Here is a 26,976-nt window from a genome sequence, read left to right as displayed (position 1 = left end):
CAGGGCCAGTTCATGCAAGTAGAACGGAGTCTTGAGAGTAGGCTGTGGACCTAGTGACAGGTGAGATGGTAAGGACAGGCACTGCATGTAGTGTCTCTATGCAGTATATAAAAAAAAAGAGACTGAAAGAAAGAGTAAGTCTGGAGGAGAATATAAAGAGTACTTGAGCCAAGCTATGAAGCAGGCATGGAGCAAGCATAGTCTTAAGAAGACAAGCATGAGAAAAAAATGTCCTTAATAAGTAAATTGCCACTGACCAAGACTGCAGCCAGCAGAAGGGAAAGTTAGGGATGGTACAAGGGGGAGAGGTGAGGATTTAGCCATTTTTCAGCCTAGGAGATTGTTAACTATATACACAAACACATCAAACATGCAAAATAAAAATCCTACATCTTGGCCCTCTCAGTCTCTCAGAGGATTCCCATATTTATATTTGAGATCCGATTTATATATATATTTGCTAAACCTTTCCTTTCATGTGAAAAAACACAGGAAAGGACAGGTTAATAGAATGGATTAATACTTCTAAGCCTTCCCCTTGGTTTTCCTGTGATGTTCTCCTCCCCAAACTGTTTCTGGTGGTAGGAGCAGCACCATACCAGATGTGATTTTTCTCCTTTCCTTATTTCTAACTTCCACTAGACTTTTTGGTGGTTCAGAGGCATGATAAGCATTGAGGAAATGGAGAAGATGGAAACGAACTGTCTGCAGATCAACATTGGCTCTAACAAATCAAAACTTGGAATAGTTAGCCTGACTTAGACGAGCATCTAAAGATCAATGCACTAGAAATCAGCTATATATGGTGATGCAACCACGTTCAAATATGAGAAGGGTGTTTAGAGTATGACATGCAAAATGAACAAGTACACCATGTGGAGATGAAGGCCTCAATTCAGTTGTCCACATTTAGGCATCTGATGCCAATTAACATGCCCCAGGTTATCCTGTCCAGTGTCCAACAGCCACTCTATAAGCTACAGATATCCCATAAAAGCTCTGTCATATATACCAGTGATATTTAAATACTTTGGATATTTTAGGCTATCACTGATAGATATATATGTTTAGGCTACTGAACGAAGGCCTGAGATTCATCTCTTGGGCTGATGTCTAACATGCCAATGTCTATGTGTAGGCTAAATTTTAACTTCAGTTAAGGAGACCTAAAGGGCATTTAGATGACAAAATGTACATTTCTGCTATGGGATAAACTGGATTACTTTTGAGACCCTGCTGACTGCATTGACTGGATCTTCAACTATAAAAGAACCTTGGAGAAACAAAGTGCATGTAAGTGGACTCCTACACCCACAGCACCTAAATTTAGCTGTTCTAACCTACAAACTGAATCCTGGCTCTTTAGAGTCTAACCTGTGAGACCCAGGGCTAAATTAATTTGCCTAAGCATAGGCGTCTAGTCCCTTTTGAGAAGCCCTGGGCTATCTGAAATGTCCTCCTATGTATATGAGACAGACATGATAAAAGACTATGAGAAACCCATGACTTTCTGAGGAGGTGGCCGATGGCCAGGTGGGATTTCCTAGGGCAGCTTACACGGTGCTACCCATCTGTATAAACAACGGAATCAAGCTTCAAATGACTCAGCTGTAGTCAAGCAAATGTTGACTACAAGTATACGAATAGAAGGGAGTAACCACCACGAAACAAAGAAAATTGTCAAGGAATGATGCCTGGTTGCGGTTTTGGAAAATTACATTAGTTCTTATTAACAAAATAATCATTAGTCCCTGATTATGAATACGAGCTGCACTTAATAATGAAAACACGATCTTTTCAACATGTGCTGTGTCAGAGGCAATATTAAGTTGAAAAGAAAGATGGCCTGGGGGTTACCATTCTCACCCTGGGACTTAGGAAATACAGGTTTAATTGCCAGCTCTGCCACAGATTCCTCGTACCACACTTTTATTTTTTGTATTACTGTAGACTCAAGTATACCTAGTCATGTCGTGTTTTAAATTCTTTGTCCTTTAGTTTTACAACCCCAGAAGTAAGAACAACAATTATTTTGTTAATTGTTCTGTGTTTATCATGTCTATTTTGCCTGCAAAACCCTTTGCATGGGCTCTGTCTCAAGTCCTAGATACACAGAGATGGTTGTTGTGTTTTAATGGCACCAGTCACCCTGCCTTGTACACCGTAGGGCAGTATAGTTACATTTATACTGGAATAATTTGTTCGTATCTGACAGCAGTGATTTTCTGATTTGGCAGCTTGCTTCCAGCGCAAGATGCAAGTCCCTCGATATAGCCCCTCTTGTACCACATTACTGGATCCGTTTGACGTTCTGTCCAGTTTGCAATTGGCATCGTGTTTTCTGCACATGCATAGAATAACCTCACTCTGTGATTCCCCCCCTCCAAAAAATTCCCAGGCCTTCCCAGATGCAGCAGGCTTACTTTACTCTATAGAATTGTATGCACTCTTGCCATTATGTTCCCATCTGTTCTGAGGGAAGAATCCACCTTACTACAAGATATTATAATGAGCATCCTCAGGACACTATATGTGGTTCTGTCCCAGCAGTTTTCTCCCGGGAGGGCACACCGCTGAGGAACGTGTAATCTGTCTTCAACCCACTTGAAGATGGTGATGGTTCTGGCATGGTGAGATGCATTACTGTACCCCTGTGGGAGAAGCTGTTGTGTTTCAAAGACGTGCCTTTTAAACTCCTCAGAAAGAACTTAACAGAAGAATATTTTTTTTTACTTTGTGGGACAACTGCAGATGGGTCTGCAAAAGAAAAATGACAGTATAACACCAAGCTACTAGAAATAGTCACACTGTGGTATATTCTGACACAAGAACAGTTAAATGGATGGATTCAGGAGATAAAAAGAAAGCAGCAACTCTGAAATATTGTAATTGTTGACACAATATAATGCAGATGTTGGCAAAATACCGTGTTCCCGGGGAGAAGTGAGTCAGTCCACACACCATCTGACCATTCGTTACACCGTGGAAACCTCTGGAGTGCATTCAGTACAGCAAGCACAGCACTGTTTTAGCTGATTAAGTTGCACCCTGTATTTCGGGCTCTCAAGGCCACGAGACAGAGATGCCGATTTTAACAAAAAGGTTTTTCTGCAGGAAGGAAGCAGAGTATTATTATATATTACATTTCTTGACAAGGCAACTGGAAAAAGTGCCTGCATTCTCTCTGACACAGTGCCAGCTTGTTGGCTGGGTATGAAATAAAGGGATATGGAGGATTTTCTCTGTCTTCACAGTATCTAGGAACAACAGGGCACTTTCTCCTGTGTAATGAAGCCCCTTTGTATCGTGCTCCAGAATAACCTTTAGGTGGTACCATGAAGTGAACAGAAAATAAAGGAAATCAAAGGATGCCAGACTAGTTAGTCCATCAGACAGCTTTGACTAGGTGGGGGTTTGAACAAAGTCTGTTCGTGTTATGGACTGAACGTCTTAATCTATGGGGTAGGTGCAGATGGAGGGATGCGACACAAATTTCAGCTCTTCGAGTTTTGTAGAAAAATTAAAAATATTTGTATTCTTTTATGCAGAATGAGACTGATAATTTTGGCACTATTGCAGGAGACAGAACACCTCTTTATGTGAATGATTATTTACATGAGTGGAAGTGTAATAGGAAGAATGATTGAGGATTTCCTTCTACCCTTCAGAAAGCCTCTATAACCTAAAGGACGAGGAACTCTCCCAAGAGAAAGTCAAATTTGACTCTGGTTCTTTCTGTGGTGGGTGAGGACTTCAGCTGCTCTGCTGTTCTTAGAAGCAGGACAGCAATTCATGCTTATCTTCCAGTTTGGTGAAAATCTTGCCTTCTTATTTCTAAATCTTAAAGGTGTACTTCAGGCATATTTTCAAGCGATTATTCTCAACACTGAGGGCTAAGAACCTTACTTGAAAAGTGAAATAAAGATTTTTACTAACAACTCATATGATTCCGAGAGCTAAAATCTCGCTCCCCGCCTCCCCAAATCTGCCCGGTAACATGAGCTACAGTAAACACAGAACTCTCTCTGCATGCCCACTTTGAAAGATTTTCCATGGGTTTAAGTAAAAGTTATCTTAAAATTATCAAAACATGAAGAAGGGAATTCTAATTATAATTTTAAAGTATATGTTTTCTTTTAAATTCGTACTTGAAAATTTAATTTTGAAAATTAATTGTTTCATCTATTCAATGCATTTTATGAAAGATCTTGCTGATGTATTAGGAACATACTGTAAAAACTTTATTTTAAAACAACTCATAGAATTCTCTTTTTTAATATAGATTTGTACAGAGCCCACTCTGTGGTAACCATACAATAAATAAAATAAATAAAAAAACCTCCCAACAAATAAATAATAATAAACATCACTCATGGTGTTCTCTGAACCTCTAAAGCACTCTGGCCTATAACAATCTTTTTTCCTCTGGCAACTGTTGCTCTAGTGATGCATTTCAACACACTGAAAGAACAGCTTACTCTTTTGACACGTTTTTTGTAATATCCAGGATTGCTACTGCTTCAGTGGTGTATTATTGTAATACTTTATCAAAACAATGCCTGCCAGGAATTTGTGTCCCAAGAGAAATTTTATATAGTTCTTTTAAATGACAATAAAGAAAGCCCAGTTTATAGAATTTCTTGGCAATCCTCACATAATCATGGATGCCATGGAGTCACTGTGGCTAGCAGCCTTCTGCTAGGTTATTTTATCACTTCATTGTAAAGGGGCAGCCCAATTTTACAGAAGAGTCACTGAGGAAAAGAGGCTAAATCCTTAAAGTCTGGATGTCTTTCTGAGATCTCAGACTCCCAAGGCTTTTTAAGAAGGTGAAAACAACGATAACCACCACGCTAGTTTTCATTTCATTATCAAACAGCTTCTTCAGGAAGAATAAGAAGGTTTTGCCCTAGGACTCTTCCAAATCCAGCTGCTTTCGGCATAGGGACTTCCTTACCTGGACGTGGTTTCTGTGCATTTACGAACCATCAGAGGTTTTTTCTTCCATACACTTGAACATTGTCCCCTTGAACATGTTGAAACTTCTATTATCCACAGCCTCCTTTGGAAAGGAGTTACACAGGTCTTCTCACAACTAGCCTTCTAATTGTCTGAAGAGCGAACTCCTACTACATGTTTTGAATCCTGGTCTTGCTATCTTTCTTTGATTACCTTAGCTTTTTTTTTTTTTTTTTTTTAGAGGCAATGAACAATCAATTCTTATTTATCACCATCAAAACTTTCACAATTTTGTAGGGTTCTGTCATAGCCTCTCTACATCATCCCTTTTCCAAAGTGAAAAGTGTTAGCTCAATTTGTCATAACACCAGTGGAAAATACACTATACCTTTTACCATCTGTTACTGTTCTGTGAATCTTTTAACCAGTTCTCGTCGTTATGGTGATGAGGGCAGTAGAGATATGCACAGTACTCAAGACATGGTTGAAACATCTCTGTTTCCAAACATCTAAATAAATTTTCTGTTTCGTTCTCTATTATTTCCCAATGATTTCTAGCATTAGATTTGCTTTTTTTTGACCGTTACTGAGCACTGAGCTGACATTTTCATAAAACTTTCTATTATAACCCCTAGGTCTCATACCTGAATGGTAACAATCATCTCTGAAGAGTGGCATTTAAGAATCTACATTTAACCTACATTCAAATGACAAAATACCTAACCTGTATGAAAATATAAGTGGGGAAGGTTTTCACTGATAAAAACTCTGAAAGCATCACTGGCACCTGAGGTTGTTCCACTGCACATGCCAAGAGGTATCAGCATTTTGGCTAGCCCAAGCATCTTAGGGACCTAAATTCATTTGGATCCTGGATATTAGGCAAATCTACCACTTTCTTGGCTGAGTGACTTAATCATATACTGTGTAACAGGAAGGCATTGAATTCAGCACAAGGTAGAGTGTCCACAGCCAATTTTAATTAAAAAAAAAAAAAAAAAATTAATTCTGAGAAGTGCCACTTTTCCTAAAATAAGCATAAGCAACAATTAGCCAGGAGTAGGAGAGCAGGGTATTAAGTTCTGCTCACCTTCAGGTGTACAACTCCACATTTTCCTCAGGAAAATCACATAATCCTTAAGAAGAGGCTGAGTTATAGGGACTGAGCAATTGTGTATGCATTTCTCTGCCCCCTTACTGTTGGACATGATCTATTGTGTATATGCAAAATAAAAAAAAAAAGAATTAATGAAAATACACACATATGTATGTATATATCCCCTGTGCGTATATACATACGTATCTATCTGTATATTCCTCAGACGAGAAATGGATTCTACAGACCAGTGGAGATCTTTCTAATTTGAAATAAAAAGAAACTCTCTTCCTTCCCCAAAACAGTAGTCCAGTGATGTGTATAACTGTGTCTAATACGTTTAAATCTAGCTCAGCAGGTGGCTTTCCGTGGCTACTCTAGGTGTATTCCGGAGGCTTAAAACTCCTGCAGACATACAAGGGACTGAAATCCACTGCAGCAGATATAGCTAGGGACTGAGATCAAAGGGGCTGCTGTATTAAAAATCCAGAAGCAAAGTTCAAAGCAGTCCTCAGTTCACATACCATAGTCACTTCTATCTGTCCATTTTATGCAACATATTGAAACAGATAGATATAGTTATATAAAGAGGTATGGCTATAGCTATAGCTAGGTACAAATGCAGATATAAACATATGCTGAGTTTTGTTGCAGGTATTCTTGGAGAATAAACATGGTCAGACTACTTAAAAGAGCTTTTGAAAATATCCAAGAACTATAAATTATGTTCTTTTGTCCTCGAGATATCATTGGTATATCCTGATATTGCAACGTATAGGTCAGAGGCTGGTGATTAGATTCACCCATCCTAATATTATACCTCTTCTAACATAATGGAAAGGACTCATAAGAAACAGGTTGCTCCATAGGGTGAGTCAGGTAGTAGATGGAAGGATCTAACCTTGAAGGAGCCAATTTTTCTCCACTGACGGAGCCAGGCGTGAACATGTTTCTAATTGAGCCTCCTTTCCTGCAGTTAGACTCCACTCCACGCTGACTAGCATCCAGTAGCAACTGGTACCAGGGCTGATGATTAAAATGGGTAAAATAGCATGAATATTGATTTTAGGACAACATCATTTAAGCAAACCCAATTTTACAAAAACTGAGGACCCCAAAATCAATAGTAAAGAACTCATGGGTGAGACTGTGGGAGTGTGTGGATGCAGCGTCTGTAAATCTTCACATTGCTTTTGAATGCCTGTCTAAAATATGTTTTAGTTACAAACAGTGATTGGGTTCAATACAAGTATAATGGGATAAAATGTTATGGCCTATGATGTACAGAAGGTCAGACTAGCTGTTTTAATGCCTTTCTGGCATTACTCTATGAATATATGAATCTATGAAAAATAAATCAATATTAGGGGGAAATGCTACATAACTACTATCATTGATCAGCCAATTTCTGTTGTAAATGTCTTCTCAGTTTTGCATTTTCTTTGTGGAGCAATTTCTCGTCATGCTTTGTAACTAAGTCACTCTACTCTTCTTCTACTTCTAGCAAGTACATTTGTACTTGCCTCCTAGTACTTTTCTGAGGCTCTGGCAGTCTTACCGTTGAGTTCAATGGGGGCTAAGAAAGGCTGATGATAAGACCTTTTAAAAATCATACCCTTAATCAATTAATGTTTCTGAAGTCATTTAAGTGTGTGTGTACTTCTGGTGATGACTGAGATTCTTTAAGACACTAGGACACTCATTTGCCTATCTTTCATCATATTTTTTCCTTTTCTTTCTTCATTTTTTCTTTAAAAATTTGAAAAGTGAAAGTCAGGTAAAGCTACTGAGTTGTAACTTGCTCCTGACATACATGATAACTCAGGCTGTGAAGTGACAACATTTGACAAATATTAGCTGAACCAAACATGGTCATATATTTAGAGAACTGTAAAGTTTCACTGTATGTGACTATATCTCAATAGCAGGTTAATATTATTAAGACATACTTTGCTACTTCCTAATACATATGTGTATATATATGTATATGTATATATATTTCTATGTATTTTCAGGTAGCTTCAGCTGATGTATACAAGTGTATCTTATAACTACTTAGGATGAAACCCACTAGTTTTATAACCTTTAAGATCAGTTAATGATTCAAGATGCCAAAATGATTATAAAGATCCTACATCTGAGCCATTTAGAGCCTGCCTTGAAACAAATACAACTATACAACTATTAGCAACATGATTGTTTACTTTGCTTCTAGTTATAAGATACAACAATCTCCTGCAGGATGATGAAGTGGTAATCTGTGTTTTTGCACATTCCAGCATAGCTACTTTTCATCCTTTTTGAATGGCATCCTCCTAATATTTTGGACCTCCTCGGTACAAAAGCCTATATCTTATTAAGACCACTGAACTGCAAAATAATGTTGACACAGGGTCATTTACAGCTGGAAACTGAATAAATTGAGATTCTCAAAAGTCCTATGGACTACACAAGCTTCCACTCCTGGTACAATATCAGCTCCAACACTTAAGTCAGCTGCTTCCGAAAGATCTGTGAGAAGGTTGAATCTCATGAGGTGTTCAACCTGATCTTCTATTCAGAGCAATTGACACATAGTCAGAAAGAACTTCAGAAACACGGTCAGACATTGTGATTATTCCTCCACAAGAAATCTGCAAAACTCCTGAGGATGCTCATCACTGTTGACAATGTACTTGAACCCAATCTTCTGTGGTTGCCTTGATTACCATGGGAGTACAGGTAAGGAAAACACTGAGTCATAAAAGTCAGACTAAGTCAGTTGTCCAGTTCATGGTTAAAAGAGGCAGATAAAACTTGGTAAAACAACCTTGCATTAGACCAAATCGCTAAAGCCGCCAAAGCAAACTAAGAGAGACAAAACAAAGGGCATATCAACATAATGTACATATTGTGAGGATTCTTGAAGGTCAGAGCATGCTCTTTTACTTCTCAGTGACATATAATGCCAATATTTGTCAGACCTTGATGAAGACCAAAGCTCAGTCAGAAAAAAATGCACTGCATGACATTTGTTCTCAGACCTCTACCTTTGAACAGTCTTTATTGTAGGCACCTGGCTATGAACATAGTTTATAGCTAAAAAAAAAAATAAAGTCTGGGTCTGGCGCTAGGAGGCAGGGAGGGGGCTTCCACTGTTATATTTTCATGTGACAGTGAGTTGAAGTCGCTGAAGAATGAAACAATCATGCAAAGAATAGAAGTGCTTTCTTTACATAAGCATCAGAATAAATAGCAGGCTTTATCCCAATTATCTTTTACTCTGAAAATCAGCTAAAGCGTTAATTTTAAAATTATGTGACTTTACTTGAATTTCATGTTGATAGAATGTAATGAAAAAATTGACGAATTTCATTTTAACAAGTTATCTAAAAGTAATAGACTTTCCAAGTCTTTGTCTATCTACAAATCTTCAGGATGCAGATCCCCATATAGACATTAATCTATTCAAAGATGCATTCTTTTAAATTACGTGGAGGATTGTTGCTTTTCTTCTCTGTTTTTTTTAAATTGAACTAAGAACAGCCTACATCACTCTTACATACTAAACAAATCTCTGACTCTATCTAGAACCAAATATTTCTGGAAGCTCTGAGTGTTTGAGTGTACTCACACCTTGTGAATCTCTTATTTGCAAATGATAGTATTTCAGAAAGCTTTATTTGTTACTATTTGGTTTTTTTGAAGTCATTTATGTCTATGGAAACTGGTTGCAAAATGAGACCTTTTCTAATCTGATGGCCTCCTAAATGTACTGCAAGCACCATCAGGATATTATAGTACAAGCAAAGCAATAAAAAAGTTAAGGTTAAGAACTTTAGTTATTATTTACAGGACTGACATTGATGAAATAGATACTCTGAATTTATAGATTTTCTTTTTTTTATTTCTTGTTAACTTTGTTAGCTCTATTGAGGAAAGAAAATAATATAAGATGACATGAAATGGGATAAGATAAGATATAAAATAAAATAAAATAAAATAAAATAAAATAAAATAAAATAAAATCCCTCCTCTATCCAGAAGTGGGACAATACGGAAGCTTAACTCTATTGGAGAAAAACTGTAAAATTTCTAGAAAATTAAAGAAACTTTTGATTTGAACTACGTTCTCAGATTTCTAGTGATCTCAACACCAAGATGAATCTCCAAGTCATTTAATCAAAATCAAAGCAAACATCCTCTCAACCACCATAAACAGAATGCATTATTGTTTGGAAAGAGTAGAAACACTTTAGTGCAAATTGATAAAGATGTTATCTTATTTACTTTTTACTGAAGAAGCATTGTAGCAGGAAGGCCGCTTAGGGTTAGCTCAGAGATGCTGGCTATGTGAGAACTGAAAGCCAACCCACTTTTCAGATCTGTCACAAAGTTTTGTGAATGGTTCAGTTCACAGACTGACACTTAAATCTACTTTTTTAGCTCCTCCACGATAATAAATAAACAAAGAATATCTTTCTTAGCTGTAAAAACAATTATTAAAAGTAGTACTTCCTTGTCAAACTGATCTAGCATGACTTTATTTCCCTTTTTAGCCCGCCCATGAAAAAGTGCTGCCCTTATGACCACAGTATTTCTACTTGTGCATAGATGTGCGCCTGTAGCTGTCAGGCTCCCGTTTCCTAATTTTGGAGCTCATTAGCCACTTTTATCCAAATCTGATCAGGGAGAGGAGTTTGAAATCTTTAAGGAAAATAGTTGGTCTAAAAAGGAGCAAGAAAGTATTAATTTCCTCAGTAAAAGAAAGAATGCAGAGTATCTTCAGCCTTTCCAAAATTAGAGAGCCCACAGAGAGCAAATGAATACAGATGTCTTAAACAAATGTGGTTACAACCAGAATATGTATTAAACCTTCAATCCAAAAGCAAACAAACCAGTTCAGCATATGTCAGAGACACCCTGACATCAAAAGGGATTTGAAGATGAAGTCTTGGTGGTTTGACGCTGCAAGTTCCCTGGCATTTACAAGTGCTCAGCATTTCATTATACTTGGGTGCTTTGTTAGGATTTTGCTGTGAAAATTAAGAACAAGACACTTAAAAATGTAATATAATCCATGTCTATTGTCTTGTGTATAACAGATACCTTTTTATTGCTACTGGTTAATTAAGAAGCGAGTCTACATCTTATCTCCAGACTCAGTTTTGGTAAGTGCATTAAAATGGCTATGACAGACGAGCAAGCATGTATGATGGCGATGGTAAATTTTCCAGGTTAATCTCATTTCATCATGAGCCATGATCAGTATTTTATCATTTCAGTTCAAAAATGACTCACAAGCATGGTAACATGTAACTGACTGATGTCACTCACAGATTTATTGTTTGCCCCCTGCTTCCTCTGCCTAGCGTTAAAATTTTCCTTTCAACCTTTGAAGCCAAGCAGAGTCGTTCATTACCTTTCGGATGCCACACCAGTTTAATCACATTGATAGAGGGCTATGCAATCAAAGTGACAGTTCAATGATGATTTGCATCATGCCTGACTCATTACTTTGTGAAGGATTTGGCATGCCAATCAATGGAAAATGATGTGCAGTCCCTTGAAAAATGACAGTAATCCATTTTCCACCAATTGGCAAGAGAAGTCCTTGACAGACTTACAAGTTAGGGCCAAAGCCAAATATTATTTGGCACGTTTCTCACTTTGCTGCCATTTTGCAAATCCTGAGGGTATTTATCAAAGCAGTAACTTTTTTTCTTTAATGTTAAAATCCTTATACCCTTCAGGATTTCCTTTTTGTTTTCCAGGAAAGCCCTTGAATGTACAGATGTTCGGTGTGTTCATGTTGAATTCCGTTATGACATCAAATACTTTAAATGAACGTCGTCAGTTGATAACATCCTAATAATGCTAATAACATCCTGTGACAGTATTGATAACATCCTTCAATAGCAACCTTGTCTAGTTTCCAGAGCAATTATGTTTACCTCTCTGCAGAAAGCTTTGCACAACTCCTTGATGCTTCCTTCGGAAGATATTAGATGGAGCTTTCATGGCATATCTGCACTCAGGACCCACCTGCATCGGCCCAGCATAACGGTCTGCCCCATTCAACACTGGTCTTTATCACACACTTAATTCTGAGTTAAGGAGGAACATTCAGTTGGGATTTAAGAGAAAACACAGCATCGCTGTAACTTTGAGCCCATGGAAAGTGACGGACATTTCGCTGAACATCTCAACAGCTGTGAAGACAGGGCTGAGCGCTCTGGAGATCCCACACGCAGATCCTGGTTCACCTCTGAGTGCAGACATGAGTGCTGATGTGGACTTTGCTTTGTGTTGTTCTGGGTCTGGATGATTTTGAAAACTCAGCAAGCTGTTTCACACATCCTCAAACCTCAAACTAGGAGACCATGTGAGCTGCCAAAGAAAGGGGGATGTGTGTCTGTTATTAATTTTAGGGTGGGTTAAATGCCTTCTGAAATGTCAGTCTTTGTCCATTGACTTTAGAGACATCCAAAAAGACCAGGTTAACCTGTGATGCCTTTATTCTTTTAAGCTGGCACTACAAGTACAAATGTTTCCTCTGCTTCCTCTACAGTAGTCCTAACTATTTGCTTCTCTTTCTGTAATGACAGTTCAGTCCTGGTCATGCAAATATTTCTGAGGTTGTTCTTATTGGGGAACTAATCTAAAAAAATCTGAAAAAATGAATAAAGAAAAAACCATTATTTTTTCCAATGTTGCAACTTGTTTTTTAGACAGATCAGTGTTCTGCCTGAAGTGGTTTTTAACTCAACAAATAGTCAAGGTAGTGTAATTAATACGGTAATTCATTGTGGTGTTGGATCAGGAAAATAGATAACAGTATGGTGTATCTGAAAACAATATTAATGTTGAAGTGAAATTTATGCTTAGATGAGATACCTAAGTATATATGGTGAGATTAGTTTTGCTGAGAATTCCTTTCTTTCATCTTTTTAAATGAATATTCTTTTAGTATGAGTACACATAGTGTTTATTTATGCATATGTTAGGTCTAAAATGGAAAACTATATTCTGTCATTTATATGGGAAAATGATCTGGTAAAATCTGTCCATTACTGGGAAAACTCTTTGTGTATATATATATACAGTCAGCAAAAGGAGCTATATGCACTCTAAATATGATATTTATTAACATCTCTGATTGATTGTTAAAGCAGTGAGATATTATTCCCTACTTATATTCACTTGCTGTCATTGGTTCACAAGTCTTTTTTTGAGTTGTAGTATTTTTAGGATGTTGCTCTGCAGTGATGATTTTAAAATAAATACTATCCGGTAGCTTTACAAAACAAGTGAGTAAGGGAAAAACATACTTTTCTCAATTGTAGACAGTTATTGCCACATTACGTTCCAACATAAATAATAGAAAACAGTCTGAATTTTGCATTTTAGGCTTGGTATATACATCAATAAATATTATGAAGGAGAACATCTGCAACAAATTTTTTAAAAGAATCTGGAAGAATGTACTAAAAATGTTCTCAAAACCTAAGCTTTTAAACACAACAAACGGGGCAAAAAGAACAGAACATTTACAAGCTTAATAATATTTTTATCCAAAACATGCAGAGCTGATTTAAAAACTTGAAACTGAACCTTTTTGTAAGAAGGAATATAGAGTTTCAGAAATAAAGCTTTCCAGGCCCACAGTGGATTTCTCTCTTTTTCTTTTTTTTCCCAGTTAGATCGAGAGTCCTATTCTCAGAGGTAACGCAGAACCAACCATGTATAACACAGTTATAAAAATGCACATACAACTCTAATGTTGACAGTTCTGGTTCAAGTACCCACTTTGCCCGGTTCAAGTCCAGACCCTGAATTTCCATTTCCCACATTCCAGCTAACTGCAAGGTTAGTGAGAATTTAAGATACTTAAGCTTCTCACACACTGTGGTTTGTGTCTTTCTTCACAAAAAAATCTTCAAGACAGCTTGCATTTTCCTGTTAAAAATGTTGAAAATGTCTTTAGGGCAAAAAGCTGTTTCTCGCCTAGCTCTTCATATTGATTTATTCAAATATATAGGTCCATTCTGCAAGGGTTCAACTTATACATCATTGGAGATAAATAATACTGCAAAGAGCTTATGGTATAAACAAGCCAGATGAATGGAAAAAGAAAATATTATCCCTACATAATAAATGGGATATTGAAAACAAGCAGCTTGCCTAAGGAAGTCTGGCTGAGTGCTGAACTTGAATCTTTTTATCCAGAATCCTGATTCAACGTCTCCAACACAAAACTGTCATGCCTTGTGCAAAGCCTGTAACCCTAGTTTTGATATACAGCTCAAGCTGAAATTTTTTGAAGAAAAAAATAAAATCAATCTATTCTACTCAGTCTGTCGCTATGGCATTATACAGCTGAATTCTGATTTTGCATCTTGGATACATCACATTGTCACTGATCCAACTTGAGCACTTTTGTTATCTATCCTCTTTACCAGATGATCATAACTTAGAACAGAGGCAACATTTATTGGATGAATGATAACATTCATTAAATCTGACCAACTTCCCCAAATTTGGGAAGGTTCTGTATTTCACCTGCCTGACAGGTAGCCATAATGCTAACTTATTGTGGTGATGTGTATTTATTGCTCAAGCATCACAGAGGACCTATGCACGCATGCAACGGAAAGCAGGAAACGAAAAAAAAGAATTCTTTGCATAGTCCAATATGGATTCAGAGATTTATCACCTTCATATTTTTGGATACATTTGCCAGTACTTTTTCTTCTTCAAAGTCTGAAATGCAAAGGCATAGGTAGCAATGGAGTGCTCAAGGACAGAATGTGAACGACCCTATTCCCCTATTAGAGAGTAAGGAGTATTATTATAAACTATTTCATATGCTTAGCCAGAATATTTTTGTATTGCCTTGCATAAGCTCCCTTAGTTTCTCCTTTGTAAAAGGGCATCGACAAGTTGGAATCCTCTTAATCCAGCACTTTAGAATTCCAGCGTTCATGCAGTTTTATACAAAGGAAAATAAATGGCGACAAATGAATTACAAGGTTGTAAATCAATTGAGTACTTCTGCTGATATCCATCTCAGGGACACTGTGGAACAGCAATGTTAACAGAATGTGGATGAAAATACAGAGTATTTGGTACTGATAATTCATATTTTCCATCATCAGTCTGAGAAATGTTTGGAGTGTAGTGCGGTGTCAGCATAATTATTTGATGTTTGTATTTGAGAGTCATTATCACAAGGGTGGTGTTATTCATATAGAGATTGAATGAAATGTGAATGCTTCTGGAGCCTTAAAACAATACAAAACCTGAGCAGGTTTACTTTTACTTTTCTCCCTGAAACACAAAAGTCTTGTAACTTCCCAGAGAAGGTGGAATTTTAATATTCCTAGGCTATGAATGAAGCCCAAACCTTATTGCTTATTATTAGATCTGTATATGGGGTAATCTATACTCCTCTGACTGTGAATCACTACAGCTACTTCAGTGCCAGGGGCTTCCCAACTCACAGAAGCAGATCCAGAGTTTAGGCTATTCAAAAGATGTATTATAACCATCAACAGTGAATGAATGTCACTGCAAACTCTCTCTTTGGCTGTAGCTGACTTCAGTTACCGTCTATATACAGGGAGACATACTTAAGATGTGTATATGTTTCTTTCATCTGAGTCTGGGTTTCATTGGATTGGATTGCAGTGATAAAAGTAATGCTTGAGAAAAGGTTCTAATTACTAACACACAAGTGGAAAAAGAACACCAAAACCCCACCAAACTGAAAAACAAAGAACAGAGTGGTCTCATCAACTGATAGGAAATACAAGTGGAAAGATGCGTCCCTTGCCCTTTCAAAACAGCAGAGACAAAATCTCTTCCTGCTGGTCTCACAGGGCATCGATCTGGCAAGTGGAAGAAACTTGGGGTCTCAGTTTGTCTTTGGTGCCTTTGAACTAGTGACTTCATGGCTCTCCTTGAGGTGTCCCAGCCTCTGGGCTGTGCAAATGTTCCGTCCGATCTCCCACCTGGTTGACATTTCAGCTGTATGTACAAGCTGGACAGCTTCAGCAGGAGAAATTGATACTTGGCTCTATCTAAAACCCTGCCTTACCTAGGAAACAATTTCCTTGACATCCCACTGCAGTTATTGTGGCCTCTGGGATGCTGCCTTAAGCAGTGGAACCAGTTTCACCTTCTCTGTCAGCATCTGTGTTTTCTGCAAAGGGACCTTCAAGTTGGAAAGGCACAGACAGAAAAGGAGGTGGTGACATGGGTATTAGATGGCTCAGTGTGGCTTCAAGCACATGCAGAAACATTAACCACACATGTGCAGAGTGGCAGAAGTTGAGATACTGGGTTATAACAGCTGTGGTGACAGTGTAAGCAAGTATCTTGGTCACACAGCAGCTAAGCAGAGTTTTGACAATCTGTGGTCTTGTGATTGGTCTTATTAAATGCCAAAGTCCTCTCTACAAATGTAGCATCTTGGCACAAGAGGTGCATTTCCCAAGAGTGCGATGTGTGTGTTTGAAATTATCACTATACTTTAGCAGTGTTTCCTACCTAGTTATGATAAATACTTCCAGTCTGAACTTCACTTTACTTCTTTTTTTTTTTTTTTTTTTTTTTTCTGGAAATACAAAAATAATGCTCTGTTCTTCACTGAGCTCTGCCTGAGACAAGTATTTTAAAGGCACTGATTTCAGAGGGCAAAGTCAGATAAGCTAACCAACTTTATACTAATTCCAGATATACAAAAGCATACTCAGGTTTGGGATATGAGAATAGACTGTTGAGTTCAGAGAGGCTTGGGTGCCCCATTGAAACTGAGGCTATAAAGTAGAACATATTGTTAATATGACTTTAGTTTGGATTCAGAGTAAATTCCCTTTTGTTCTGTCATTGTTATAAATTTCATTCAGTAAAATCAGTCATGCAGCTATCGGTGGGTGAAGAAGAAAATTGTATTTTAAAATGGAGGATTAAATTAGAAAATAAAAAGTTACACAGGGGCAATGTAATAATAAAATAATAATAAAAACCCTGAAATAAATAACAACCAACCAGAAATAGAATTTTAAAACATAATTGGAATTAAAAGAAATAAACAGTTTTTGTCCTTATCTAATCTATCACTTGAACAGTAATGTGGTCTTTGAATTAAAACATGTAGTTGGATGAGAACAAATCCATCCTTACTGTGACTCCATTAACACCAAGAGTTACACTATGTGGGCTTTGACAGGAATATGCATAACTACCAGAGGCAGGAATATAAATTCAATAACGGGCCAAATCCTGTCAATGACTCTTTTTCATTAGCTGAAGCTGGGTCTAGGCACCAGCAATTGTAGACATGAAAGAAACCTGGAATAAATTGGTGGCATTACTCCTGTGGAAATCTGAGGAAATGTGGAGCGATTAAGTAATGTATTACACAGAAAATCAGTGGCAAAGTTGTGAACTGATCCTAGCTCTGCTACCTGTCATCTGCCTTCTTAAACACAGGAAAACCTGCCTGCTCTCTTGATACCCAGGACAGTTTCTCACAGCCTCTGTTTGTCTTAGCTATTTAGATTGCTAATCCGGTGGTGCCGGGACCGTCCTTCGCCACATGTTTGTACAGCACGTGACACAAAATGCCCTGTCTCAGAGGGGGCTTCATGGCTACAGTGCAAATAATGCTAATAATATTAATAATACTACCAACAACAGTCTGACAAGCGGTGGTGTAAATATTTGCTTTCTAAGCAGTGACAGTGTGTGTTACGGATGAAGCTAAGCATTTGTGTCAGGCAAAGCAGATGTTTGAACTGGGATTTTCAGAGCCTGAAAAGGTGCTGTCCCCGCAGCGCCAGGGCATGGCAAACCACACACAGTTTGTAAATACCCAGTGCGTTCACCGAATGCTACTAGCTGTGAATCTCTGCCTCCCTTTCCAATATGAGGTCTACCACAAATTCCCTCTAGGGCTTGGCCCATCGCATTTTGGTGCCTCAGTCTCCCCGCCTATAGGACAGAAACAACCATGTTTGCCCGATGCAGTCAAAAAAAAAGAAATTAATTTCAGCCAGCTGTTTTGCAAATGACTGCATGAATGTGGTTCTGTTAAGTACAAAATTTTATTAACAGGTAAAAAAAGAACTTTTAATTTACCATCAAAGTAGACCAATTTCTTTAAATCGCATTCAATTACTTCTTGATGGGTAAAGCTCCTTTTTCCATCCCCATCTCTGGATCCTCATCCTTCCCATATCAAAATCCACTCTAATTCTTTTACTGTGGAGCTTTAAAAATAAGCTGGGGAGTCATAAAAACTATCCCTCTCCACAGATTCAATAGGCAGCCTAATAGAAAACAATTATCTCGAACAATAAAAAGACCAAATAACATTTGGGACATTAATATTTTCATCCAAGATGCACCTCATCATTGCAAAGTCCTGTGCAAGCCAGCAGACCTGAGTGTTTGTGGCATCTATTTTGCACTCGCTTTACACCATCAAAGATCAGAAAGCATCTTGAGACACAAACTTTTTTGTAAGCTAAGCCAGGAACAGAAACAGGAGAGGTTTACTGACTACCCTCTGTTGTTCCATTGTACTCTAGTTTCCATGATACACTCTTAATAAAACAAAAGGGAACCTTCCGATAAAAATATCTCCCCATTTTATAATGTAAAATACAAGCAATTTTATCAGCATTAACGCTGATTGGCTTCCATTAGCCTCTTGCCTTCTAATAAAATTTATGATACCTTTCAGAAGCACAATTTGATAGAAAGTGAAGTGATTACACCCTGCTTAGATATCTCTCCAGCATCTATTCCAACAATAATGCGGTAATTTTATGCATGAAATAGCACAATTGGCATAAATAGTTATAATACTGAGTGCTGTCTAAGGAACCTGGCTGCTGGAAAATTAGAAAGAGCTTCACACTTTTGAAACAGGTAATTAGGATTTCTCTCCATGCTCATAGGAGGCAGACTGGAGTTTCGTTTTATATTTCATGTTTCATTAAAATATATGTGTTAAAAATAAATGTTGAATTTAAAGCTGCACAGATTATGAAAATTAAAGGTACAGCACTACCGCAGAAGGTAGAGTAAAATAGGCCTTTTTAACTTCTAATTTAGGCTCTGCCAAGAGTTTAACACTTTCTGACAGGTAAATCAGTCTTCCACTGTTTTCAAAGTGTTTAATTCAGCAATAGCTGTATATGGCTGCGGTCAGCAAGATGGATTTTTACTGATGTAGAGTTATGGCCCTAAAACTAGTCACAACTCTAATTTTTGCCTGCTCAGAAAAATAGGTGGTTAATGATATAGGAAGCTCGTGCAAATTAGCGGTTCCAGGGCACTTCTCCCTGACCTACCTCCTAGATACCATTTGGTTAATCAGGGGCTGTCTATAACGTACTTCACTTCCCATCCCAACCAGCAGTGTCCCCCATCTTTGGGGAGGGGGTTCCCACCAGTGATCCTATTTAGCCCTTGCTTCAAGCCAAGATTTCGGTCTTGCTGTGCCGAAGCCCACTGATATATTGTGGCTAAGCAAGAAATATGCAAAAATTTTAGTACGTTAATATTAGAGGGTAAGAGGAAAATAACAGCTTCTTTTCCTAAGACTGGATTTCTACCTTCCTCCTCTCTTATCAGATCAAATCACTCATTGTACCATTGAGGAACTCAGTAAGTTCCATTTCCATTCGATATGATTTGAAAAGGTTCCTTGTAAATCACAACCAACCCTTTCTTTCTTTTTCTAAGCAACTGTAAAAACTTGCAGAGGCAAGTATCATGAAGTGGCTCAGAGAAATATGTAGATATTTTTTTAAAATTACTGTTAATAGCATACTCTGGAATTGCATTTTATGAAGATATTTCTTCAACTCTTCAGTGATGTTTACTTAAGGAAATAACATAATAAAAATAATATCACAGATGCTTATTCAAAACAAGAAAAAAACAACCCCACAGATCACTAACACTAATTGATAAGGCTTAGAAACTGCTTCTTAGAAAAATTTTTCTTTTAACTCCAAGATTTCCTTATTTTCTTTGACTGTAGTGAGGGTCAACAACTTAAACTAGACGGATCTGCAAAAAGACTCTGGTTTAAAAAAAATCAGGAAAACACTTTCAGGCAAACAATTTAAGTTGTGAATTCGGCAAACATCAACTAGTTGCTTCAAGCTCTCCTGGAAAAGACATAAGAGTTCCTCCGAACCACAGCAATCCACATATTTTATCTTAAAATATTGAAATGCATTGTTCTGTTTTGAAATAACATTTCATGGTGAAATATGGCTACATTATCACTTTCTAAAGAAAACAAGCAGACAAACAAGCAATCTCCCCCAGCAAAACAACAAAAGAAATCACAACAAACCAAACCTCCAAATTCATTCAGAATGAAGACGAAAGTGAACGCTTTGGTTAACCTATATGAAACGTATAGTTTGACTCAAAATCCCTGTTTATTTTCTCATCTTGTCTCTAAAATTTGGATATTCTGGTGACTCTGCTTGTGAAAGATTTTTCTGGCTGCCCTGTGCCTCTTTTATGGGAACCTGCCTAGCTACAACCCCACTGAAAAACAAGCAAGTTGGGAATGACTGTGGCTCTATTATCACTTAGACGTGCAAAATCAAGGCCTATTCATCATGGTTCAGAGCTCCCCTTTTACAAAGGTGCAAGGTGCATTTCAATAGACTGATTGGGAGGAATTGTTTCTTAGTTGTAGGTTGCTTTTTTTTTTCTTCACGTAGCCAAGGCTGGTTTTTTATTCAGCAAAACTTCGGTGAGGAAGGAAAATAACTACTTTTATTGTAATAGACAGGGAGAAAATACTCCCTAAAGAAACCATCAGCAATGAGGAAACTTTATTATCATTTTCTTGTCCACACTCAAAATCTGAAAAATCTGACTGAAATTAAGTACCTGTTGTACAAAGAAAAAAATCAATGCATTTAAATCAATGATAAAACTGCTTCAGTTCCATGCAGAGGGAATAGCTCTTCTGCTGGCAGCTGCAATCAAGAAGACACTTACCAAACTGTTCTTGTTCAGTAGAATTTGAAAGAAATTTATTACAATAATACTAAACTGTGAAGAAAAGGAGAATTTCTGTGTGTGCTTCTATGCACATACTTGACTATGGTCTGGTAAATAAATTATAACATAAGAACCTCCCAACTTTGAAAATGAGAGCAATGTTTCATAATGTTGGACTAAAATCCAACAAAGTAATCTCTTTTTCAGTGCCTTAGATTTCAAGATTTGATTGGTATTATGCTCTCACCGTCTGTAGGGTCCTCATGGAAAGCAGGGAAGATAAGGCCTCAAATGCTAATGTGAACAGAAACAAATAAACTATCAACTCCCAGAAAATAGCCAACTTCAAAACAATATGAGGGAAAAGAATAAAACAAAGTATTCAGCTATTGCTCACACATGAAGCAATGAAGAGCAGGAGTAGTTTTTCCTTTTGCAGTCCACCTCTAAAGGTCAAACATTGCTTGCACTTGTTAATTAATGAACAATAATGTATTGTTTTTCAGGTTGTGTTTTCTCCAAATCTCTTTACTTTTTTGGCTGGTTTTTTTGTTGTTGTTGGGGGTTTTTTGTGTTTTGTTTGTTTTTTTTTTAAACTTCTCTCTCTGTCACATATGCTTCAGCACTGATTTCATCAGTTCTTGGTTGTAGGGAACAGCTTGAAGTGCTGGAGCCTGGCACAGAGCACATCTGTGCCTTGGTCTCTGCAGCTCGGCTTGGAGGGAGACAAGGGTTTCTCTAGACATCGCAGGTTGTACTCCACTCATTCACACTCTGTCCTGCTTGGGACACAGCCAACTTCCACTTAATGCACGGTACCTTTTGGTAATGTGCCACTGTGCGAGACTCCAGAGAATACACAAGAGCAATTCGAATCATTCCTGGGGAATAAATTATTCAGGAGATTTAGCCTTTGTTCCCAAACCTTTCCTGATTACTGTGAATGTGATAGCTATGCATAACTATTTAGCAAATAGTTTCTACAAACACATTGCAGCCTATGGAGAGTTTGTGAATTATTCACTTCACCTGTTCATTCTCTGTTATTCCATAAACTGTGTTGTGTCCCTGAAATCATATGTTCCCTGATTGGAAGGCTAAAAAACTGCATCTCACTGCTCTCACAGTGGATAACTGAACTCTTCAGAAGAGCGGAATAACACATAATGAGCTGCAAACAGCAAGTCTGCGGTGCAGAGTCACACTAATTTTTGAGTGGCAAAGCTTACTTACAAGATTCCTTCCCTCCTCGACTCCTGACTCCTATCTTTATCCTTCTTCAGTCACCAAAATGTATCATATTTGCAACTAACTTGGCAGCTACACAATTCTGAACGACTGCATATTAAGTGCACTTGCTTCTGAAAGGCTTCAACAGCAGCGTTTTGGGGCTAATACTTGCAATTCTGACTGAGCACAGGAAACTGAGGCAGCTGTAACCCTGTACCCCTGTAATACGGTATTACCATTGCTATATTATTATTATTGTTATTGTTAATGAAATTTTTTCTGCATGGTAGTATTCTTTGTGCAATTAGATCTGGACTAATAATAATTCTCAGATTAGACTCTTACTATTTCAATTTTACTAATAATAAATTCTTGACTCTATATACATATATATACACACACATATAAATAAAAGTTGTGTTTCCTGTTTGTCCATAAACAAAGTTTGGAGCGTAACACAGCTGGGAGCCAATCTCATAACAAAGTGGCATTTTCAGCTGCATCAGGGGCCATGGGTCTACACAAAAGCGAGAAATGGCACAACTGATGACAAGGAGATAACCAGTCAGGAGCACTGGGTGAAGGGGAGTGGGACCATCCTTTTTACTGTCTTTCATCAGCTCAGATTGGTTGTGAAGCTCATCATCCAGACAGTGACAAATTATAGCAAATGTTGGACGTGAAACTACGTTACTCTCAGAATCTTGTTTATGGGCAACCAGTAAACATATCTGAAATATAAAGCCAAGAGTTTATCGTTAGTATAATAAAATCTTAGTTGTCTAATCATTATCAGTCCTGATCTAATTAGTGTGGGAAAAGAAAGAATACTTCTATACAGAACAAGTTTCAGCACAAATAATAATGTGGTTGAGACTATCATACACACACCTTGGAGCTTCTATCCCCTTTTCCTGGTGTTATGCCCACCCATCTCCCACCCCGCAGGGTCCCAAGGTCAGTGGTTTCATCCTGGCAGTGGTGGTGGTGGTTACGGTGGTTATGGTGAGCATCTGGAGTTGTTTGCCAGTAGGAACATGATGGTGATGTTGATGGTTTCTTCTTCTTGACTTTAGGATTCACTTGCAGTCATTCTTTCATGTTTGCTAACACATTTTTACACCTTGCTTTTTCTTCATTGGTTTGAAGCATCGCATCCAAATGTACTAGATACGGTACCTTTCACATATGTTAGATACTATTCCTTCATTCCCTCTGTTACCCCTAAAAGTAGTTTCGCCCATCTCCAGGTCTATATTTCTTTAACTGACCACGAGTGAGTTGTTTATAGCCATGCAGTCTCCAGTGCCAGCCCGTGACCCACCCCTTATCATCCCACACCTCCACACCACTGCATCACATTGCATGTTCCCACTTCTCAAGGCCTTTGCTGTCATACCAGGACTGTATTTCTCTACACTACATCGCATTAGAGTTGTAAAACCATGGTGGTAACATACAAAGATAAACAGAAATAAAACAAATTAGCCATAGCCATCTGGTCATTAGAAAAATTGCAGTTACAGCTAAACCAAGTAAAACAAAGCTGCAGGCAGGTCAGGAAAAGTTCAGACAGAGCAAACCTGACAAGCCAGATCTGAGGCCTTGCAAACTCAACACAAAGCCTGAGGCCTGCTACTAGCAATGGCAATATGGTATTACAGGGCTATGGGATTACACGTAGATGCCACCAGCTGGGAAAGGAAAAAGTCAGGACAATCTTGCACTGTTGGGGTTTATTTGTCAGGGGAGTTTTCAGAGTTTGGGTTGGTTGTTTTTTTCCTGTTGGAGGAAGGTCTCTACATGAACCTTGTTCATGAAATGCTTAAAATTCACTAAGTGCCTGACAAGTTTTTGGGTACGAGCACTTCTGTTTCTGGAGCAGACACAGAGTTTCAAACTCTCTTGAACTGACAAATTACGTACTTACCTTACACCTCTGTGCCATGGATGTCTCAAAATGAGAGGTGAGTCTGCTAGGCTGGTCCACTAAAAAGTCTATAAAGATGGTTCGTCCCCACCACTGTATTTCCAGGCCTAGGGAAATTAAATAGTAGCTTTCTTCTTAAAAGAAAGTTGTTGGAAGAGAAGGTGGCGATATAACAAAAATTATGTCCTCCTTTACCTGAGCAAGCTACAAAACCATGAAGCCAAGAAAGACAGAAGGAAATAAGAACATGATGCCTTGTCCCAAAGTGGAGGGCAGTCAACAGGATAATCACAAGACTGCCTCATCTGTGTTACTCCATATTGTCCAAGAAGAAAGAAAACTCATCCTGGACACCACAAAAGCATCACTTGTAACAAGTTGTCTATAAACCAGCCTGAGCAGAAGAACAATGATTGTTGTAACTACATGAAAGAATAGTGTCTCCTAAACCTATACAAATACCACAAGTGACCTTCCCCTGACTGTTTCTTATGGGAGGCTGTTCACAAAGAATACTCCCAGAGCACAATCATATGAACGAAATCTTTAGAGGAACTAAGGGTAGAACTGACAGAAGATGGTTCTTTCTTTAGACTTCCCTGTTTAAACACGGGATCTAAGCAAGTGGAAAACTGTAAAACATGACCAGGTGAACTTAGCTCCTGAAAAAGCACAGTGTATCTGGTTGAGACATGGGGTGTAGCTCATTCCTGTGGAGAGGAATTTCTCCTACGGACATGACTGCGTGCCCTTTGGTTTTCAGAGCACTGCACATTTTCCAGGGGCCTCTCCTTAGGGGTAAGGGGTTGAATTTGAATTCTGCGGCTCCTTCCTGTCCTCCCAGTCAGCTTGGCTCTGGCCCCCAACGCTGTGCAAAGAAAGTGTGCAATCTCATATCCAGATTCATCTTGCATTCACCCTACCTCCTTTTGCTATTGGAGTGGCACATGCCTCTTCCTCCAGCAGCTGGTGGGCTCATCTGGCGCAATGTGCAAACCGACTCTCTCTTTTGTTTTCCTCTTGCTACCCCTAATAACTTTGCCAGCCTTTTCCGCACGCTGGCGACGGATGTCATAGAAATGCCTATCAGCACATAAATTAAGCAAACACTTGGGGTGTCCTAAAGAGCTTTGCAAAGTAATGTCTGAGATGCCAGTGGGGTTGCGTCTAGTTAGGCACAGATTATTATACGCTCAACAATAGAGCTTATACACAGCGCTGGGTGAGGAACAGGAACCCGAGCAGGTTGCTGGCCATCTGAATTTTACTTGCTGAGTTATTTCCCCAGATAGAGTCTTCAGTCACAGCCTGGCAGCTGCCTCAAGCACTGCCAGAAAAGTCGCACCACTTTATTAGCATAACTAATGCCACAGAAGAGGATCTGCAGATATGGAAATCATTCAACTTCAGATGAAATTTCAACATGCCATCATTTAGGCTGTCCAGCCAGCATCACTTATGAGAACCGCTACCTGCAGAGGCTCTCCTCTCATGTCTAGAAAGGGCAGGAAAAGTGAACTCTCATATCACTTCTTCCCTCCTTCTGTCTGCAGTTCACCACATCCAAAGTTAAAGGGATACAGGAAAATAATATTTCTGGCACTGTTTTTAGGGCTAAAAGCAATCAAAAAAATGCAGAGCTTGGCTAAACGGAACAGAAAGATGCCTGATAAACCGTTTCAAAGAGTCAAGAGAAAGGCTTTTAGAGAGAGGCCTCTGTGGTTAAAATATCCTGCTAGATCAGAGAAAAGAGAAGAGGGGATTCCTACCTTAAGAATAAAAAGAAGAAGAAAGTAAACGTTCTCTTCAAGTGAAATTTCAAACTGCATTAATTTTTCTGTATAAATTATGTTGTAACAGAACATCGGCACTTCCCGTGCCTCATCCAGCCAGTGGACCACCCAATCTACTGTTTCTGTCAGCAACAGCAGCCAAAACCAGCTGCTTCCAGAGAAAGTTTAAAACTCTGTGAATGTTCCTAATTGTGACAGATTGGGGTGTACCTGACCCTAGGTGCTGATCAGTTTATGCCCTGAAGCATGAGAATACACAGCTCTTGTCATTTTTATCCCAGCTAGCAAAACTGCAGATGTTCTTTTTCATTTAAAAATGTGCTGAGCTTCCCTCATTCGGCCTGTATGTCCTTTATGCTGATGCCTTGGGCAGGCCATATCTGCATTTCTGAGGGGACATTGAATACAGGGAGACAAGAGAGCGAGAAAGAGGAAAAAATGGACAAATCAATGGATGGATTCTGGGTTTGCAATAAGCCACAGCTCCAAAGTTCTCCTTGTAATAAGCACATTCCTTTTTTTCCGATAGCAAGACAGTGCTGAGAAAGGCAAGTATGCGGTCAGAAAATCCCAAGCACATAATGATGAGATCGAGGAGAGGTTAGGTTTAAATGATAGCACTTATTTTAAGGCAAACTATTTGATAGTAGAAGTGCCTGGGGTTCACATTTCTCTGCAAACAGCATATGTGACCATATGGCTAGTTACATGTCCTGGGGCTGCTCACTGGTGTTGCTCTGTCATTCTTGGAACATGGACTGTTTATATACACTTATGTATACGTACATGTACATGCACTCCAAGAGAGCTGAGGAAGCCCTCCTCTGCATACGCTAATGTGTTACTTTCACCTTTCTTTACTTTAATCTGTGGGACTAACTGTCGAATGATACCGTGGGGTGAGGAGGACTTGGTGGGGGAAGTTATTTAGAGGGAAGGAAAAG

The sequence above is a fragment of the Gymnogyps californianus genome, chromosome Z (assembly GCF_018139145.2).
Source record: "Gymnogyps californianus isolate 813 chromosome Z, ASM1813914v2, whole genome shotgun sequence".
NCBI lineage: Eukaryota > Metazoa > Chordata > Aves > Accipitriformes > Cathartidae > Gymnogyps > Gymnogyps californianus.
The sequence above is the reverse complement of the archived record's forward strand: the minus strand, read 5'-3'. Positions refer to the sequence as shown.